Below are 6000 nucleotides of genomic sequence, written 5' to 3'. Positions count from 1 at the left end.
TTTTTACTTTTACAAGATTTTTCTTTTATTTGTTAAGACGATTTTCCGGTGATTTGGCGCAGTTTTAAATTGGGAAAAATTATAATCACTTCTAAAAGAATTCCGCAAATTATCTTATGAAATTTCCTATAAACCATTCCCTGATTCAGAATGATTTAATAGCGAAACTCTTGTAATCTAATAGTGTGTGTTTAATTATGGCAAAGCACACTAAGGCTATCTGCCTAAGGGGAGGGATGTCCTCGTGGAGGACTTTCTAAGGGAAACTGGCTCGTATACACGTTACACATGGGGAAAACCACGAAAACACCCATGCAGCCAGCCCGTTCGCGGGATTCGAACCTCGGACCGAACTACCAGTGTTCAGCGACTTTACCGCTCGGCCGCTGGTGGGCTTGTAATCTAATATATAAGTGTTTTGTTTCTGTTATTACTAATATAAGTAATAGGTTTCTGACAAGTATGTTTAAAAAGGAATCACTTGTTGCCAAGAATATATTTAAAATATCAGCATAGCTTATTTTATTAAAGTACAATCTATTAAACTGAAAATATTTTTTTCTCAAGATGAAAGTTTTATTAAAGAGTGTTCACTTTTATAGTTATAATAGCAGCCAGATATTCCCAGTACGATTAATCAATCACCGGAAAGCTTATATGAGTTCTTGTTCTTAGATTTAAAACTATCATTTTTATTTTATTTTTTAGTAATGATAAAACATCCTCAGTATTTAATTCCGATTTGCCAACGTATACCTTACTAAATCTCACAGTCAGTTCTTAATAACATATCCTAACTCCCTCAAGACTTTTAATTTGCATTTTAAATTAAAACAGAACTTGGCATATCAATGCAACAAAATAATTCATTCAGAAGGAATATGCTTCTTAATAAAAGTTTGATATTTTTCGTTGGCAAAATGTTTATTACTAGAATATTTACTGTTTAGGTAAAGGATGAATTAGTCATCTAGCGTATTTCTAAAGAAAATGTTAATACTTGAAGGTAGAAACTTTAACGTAATTCAATAATTAAAAATAATATTGCAAATAAAAGTCATGCATAAATATTTACAGCAAAATAAAGAATGACTTTTGTAACACTAAGTACAGGATTAAAATTTTTAAAATATTTACTTATGCAAATTTAATTCAATGTTTCACTGATGGAGAAAGTTATTAGATAAACAAATTCAAATAACTGCGACATATATTACCACTAACATTAGTTTTTAAAAACCAGAAGAAACATTTTCGACCGTTATAGAATTAAATATCCGATTTCGGTTCCACTTCTTATTAAGGTATAAAATAAGTGTGGGACAGTGACATAAGGAAGTATTTTATAAGCAATAAAAATATTTAACATGCCTAAACCATACATCATATTTCAATTAACCAATTTTAAGTATTTGTTAATTTATTAGTGCATCCAAATGATTAAAATATTATTTCAATCATCATGGAACAATTTTCAGTATTTTTAATTTATTAATAAATACAAATGATTTGAAATAAAGTTCCTGAAATTTGCGCTAGTCATTTAAATGCTATGGCAATTTATTATTGATTGCTGTATTATAAATAAGTAATAAAATAAAGGAATACAGAAAGTGTTTAGTCAAAGTAACGACTAACAGCATCAATAAATTACTGCCAACAAATGGACAGGATGCTTATACCACGCACGAAAATTTGAACGTGAAAGTAATGAAATATTCATTTTTATGGTAAATAGAAAACAATTAGGTAAAACGTTTCCCTTAAAAAAGGTCCATGTGCCACATATGTGCATTCGTAGTTAAAGGTATTAAAGAAGATGAAAACGCAATTTTGAACTCATACGGTGTATTTATTTTTTTTTTTAGTTTCCAGCATTGATGGGGCTTAGCTTTGTTTTTGAGCTGTGTATGCTGATGAGTGTTGACTACTTAATGTAATACTTTTGTAGATATTTGCGTAGTACGGAACCGTTCATTGTGGTTTAATTTGTGAGAAAAATGAATGGAGATGTAGGAAGAAATGAATATCTTACTAGTTCTATCCTCTTCGAATGCAATTCTTATGTTTGAGGTAACAGGGGACATTCTTTTACCTCATTCTAAGCTGGTCGTAATGATTTTTGCATAATTTTCAATTTATGCAAACGATCACGATATTCCGATAAAAACCTTTAGTATCTACTTCATTCAGGACAATGAAGCATACTTAGAAATGCTTTGCCTAATTCAATTTTAGAGCTGCGGCAGCACACAAATATGATATAAAGCTTTATGACTTCACATATTAAATACCAAGAAATAGGTGAAAAGGAGACATAAATCTTCTGGCCGACCATCTTTTGATTTGTCAATGAATCCCATTCAGTCAGATACTTTAATAAGTTAAGGATAACTGAAGAAGCTGCAGATGATCTGTTCATTTCCAGACTTGTAATCTCTTAGATTTAATTTTATCAACCGATAAAAAATAACATGTTTTGCAATATTTCCTAAGCTTTATGATTATTTTTAACTGCAGGCTACGTAGAATTCTTCGATTTAAAACTCATGCATGTCCTTATCCGATCTGTTACATGGTGACATGGGACTTCATTCTCTAGTGGTTTTCACTGTTACGTATTGGTTATAGTATTCAGCAGCCTTTGTAACGCCCATGCTTGCACCAATCTCGAATAATCAAAACTTTTCTCAAATTGCAAATCTAACTTTATCAAAGCCGCTTTAAAAATTAACTTGATTAGAAAAACACGAAAGCGAAGTAAAATATCAATCCTCTCATAGCAACTACTAATATTTACTGCTTAAATAAAGCAACTGCTATTTGAGATATATTATAAGATATTTTTCCCGCCTTCGTGGTGTAGTGGTTTTGCACGCTGGGCCGGTATCCAGAGATCCGTGGTTCGATTCCCGGCGAAAGCGTTGCTAATTTTTCATCTCTCCTGGTTCCAAAAAAATACTTAATATCTCTACAGTGGCGCCCGAACTAAAAGGGTGTTGGATGATTCTTCTCCTCACCCAGGATTTGGCGATTGGGTCCCCTAAAAACCCCAGTCGCGCTTTAAAAGGGGGAGTATATAAGGTATTTCTCCCGCCTTCCTAGCATGCCTTCGTGGTGTAGTGGTCAGTACACTGAGCTGGCATTTCAGAGGCACGTGGTTCGATTCCCGGAGAAGGCCACTGCATATTTTTCAATCTCTCTTGCTTCCAAAAAATCCTAATGTCTCTATAATCTCATTTGTGAGTTGTCCTACGGTTTGATACAACTGACATGCAGTTAGTAATCTTGCGAATGATGTAAATGTTTAAACTGACAAGCAGTTAATTATTTTGCGAATATCAATATTTGAGGGTTGATGGAAAATCTTACTTTACAAATAACGCGCTAACGTCGAAATTTATTTATTCGAGATGTCCCATTGTTTTCATAATAAAGGGCTAAAATAGAGTAATTAAATGAAACAAAGCTTCTGTTAATTTACATACCGTTCCAACAAAATGAGCATCCCTTTTACTCATTTAGAAATATTTAGCCGTTCCCCGACAGCGAAATGGAAGCTTACACTATCTTCCTCATCTTGTATCCATGTCCCGGGGCAACATGGGGAGTTGCAATTCATCTCGGACACATCAGGAAAATAAAATAAAAAAATAGAATAAAATCATCATCGGATCATTTTTGATTATTATATCTTCCGGCACACCCCTCATCTGACAACCGTGACGGGATATATAACTGAGAAATTCACTACGTCCCTGCAAATGCAAAAAAGCCTCGGCTTAATGCAGTTTCTGCAAAATTTAAAATTACATTACGGGCGAAATGCGTAATTCGAAGAACTTTTTACTTCTTTAATTTATCCAGCAAACTTGATATGATTTAGAGGTTATCGCAAGATGTATTTTTATCATAAAATTCATTAAAAAATAAAATCAGTTCAGAACGTTCCACAGCTTTTAACAAATTGCATAAGGGGCTGGAGATTCGAGGATGCATTCTTAAATAAATTACCTTCCCTGACTTACAATATTTAAAAATAATTATTTGGAAAAATTTTAGAACGTGAAATCGCTAAATTTAAATCAGATGAAATAATAATAAGCAAATGAATTGTGTTTTTCCCCAGTGACAGTTTATAATAATAATGACAACAGAAATCTTTGACATTTCCTACTGATGCCAATTTCAGCAAAACCATTAGGATAACAGGTGTATTTTTTATGTGACACCTTGTACTAAATAATGCAACACGTTTTTAGGGAGACGTTTTAAAATACTTTCCAGATCTCTAGATTTGTTAAAATTAAAAATAAATAAAGGCCGCCTAAATTATAAAATTAAAAATTCGAAAAAAAATGAGTTCGAGAAAACCCGGAAGAAATATGTCGTACACATAGCATAATTAAAAGCATTTCTTCTCTAAAACACATTGAAAGTAATGAAAATAAGGAAGTTCAATATACTGTCACTTAAGATCATCATGTACCTTAGTTTCTTAATAAAAAAATAATATCAATTGCAAATATTGTTGCAATTGGTATTATTATCTGCAACTACTGTTGCAATTACTGCAACTATTGCAACTACTGTTACAATTCATTTGGAATTACAGCTCTTTATTTCACTAATTCAGGATTTTAGCTGATTGCTGTAAAGTTAATTTTGGCACTAGAAAAATATTACCGTTTCAATTTTAATACGTAAAGTCAAATTATAACGCATTTCCATCCTCCATTCTGCATGTCTTCGTGGTGAAACGGTAGCACACTCGGCGCGCATTCGAGAGGTCCAAGTTCGAGTCCCGGCTAGGGCACTGCTCATTTTTCACGTCTCCTTCTTCAAAATAACTTAATGACTCTACAGGGAAGCCCGAACTAAAATAGATGGTGGATGGTGGATGATGATTCTTCACCACCAGGATTTGACGATTCGGTCCCTTAATCCCCAGCCGCACTTTAGAAGGGAGAGTATATAATGTATTTCCTGTCTCCTTTCTGCATGCCTTCGCGGTGTAATGGTTAGCACAGTCGGCGCGTATTCGACACGTGCAGGTTCGACTCCCGGCGAGCGCATTTCTCAATTTAACGTCTTCAGCATAAAATATCTAATACTCTAAATAAAAATAAAATAAACAATAAAAATAAACTTTTCAACATGAGAAGGAAAAATATTTTCAATTTAATGGCCTATGCTTTAATAAAATAGGCTGTGCTGCTACTTTAAATAATTTTTGGAAACAAGTGATTCTTTTTAAACATACTTGTTAAAAACCTGTTACCCATATTACTAACAACAGGAATAAAACACTGATATATTAGATTACAAGAGTTTCGCTATTAAATTATTCTGAATCAGGAAATGGTTTACAGGATGTTTTATAAGAGAATTTTGAATATAAATCTTCCCATTTTAAAACAGAGTGAAGTCACTGGGATAAAAAGTCTTAAAAAATAAAAGTCCTGTAAAATGGAATATTGTTTAAGGGGACTCACACATCTTAAAATCCACAAGATCTTTCGAATATGTGACTGTTGCAAGAATTGGGATAACTTATTTATTTTAAAAGCAATTATTTCCAACCTTTTACAGCTGTCTACATAATATAGTCGCTTTCTAAAATAGTAACGAGAACGTTTGTGTTGCCTCAAATATTTTTTTATAATTTAATCCACTTTGTGACAAAATTTTTTGTAATATTTCCACCTTGCGCGCGCAGTTTAAGACATTCTATTGCATAATTTAATTCCATATTTAATATATAGCTTTTATAACATTTGGAAATTACTGTGAACCCAAAATTCTAAAAATTTCACGTTAAATTTTTATTTTATTAGGAGTTGAATTTATAAAATGTATTTTATTAAAAAATTTTGTAATGTTTTCGTGCATAAAATTTTTTAATATTAAAATATTCATCAGATTTTTGGTTCAGTTAGAAAATAATGTCCATATAAAGAATTCAATTAAATTTCAAATATGTACCATTAGCCATTTTTA

Source organism: Stegodyphus dumicola, chromosome X1, assembly GCF_044657685.1.
Source record: "Stegodyphus dumicola isolate Sdum_Otavi_A_Nest chromosome X1, ASM4465768v1".
Taxonomy (NCBI): Eukaryota; Metazoa; Arthropoda; class Arachnida; order Araneae; family Eresidae; genus Stegodyphus; species Stegodyphus dumicola.
Note: the sequence above shows the minus strand (reverse complement) of the source record.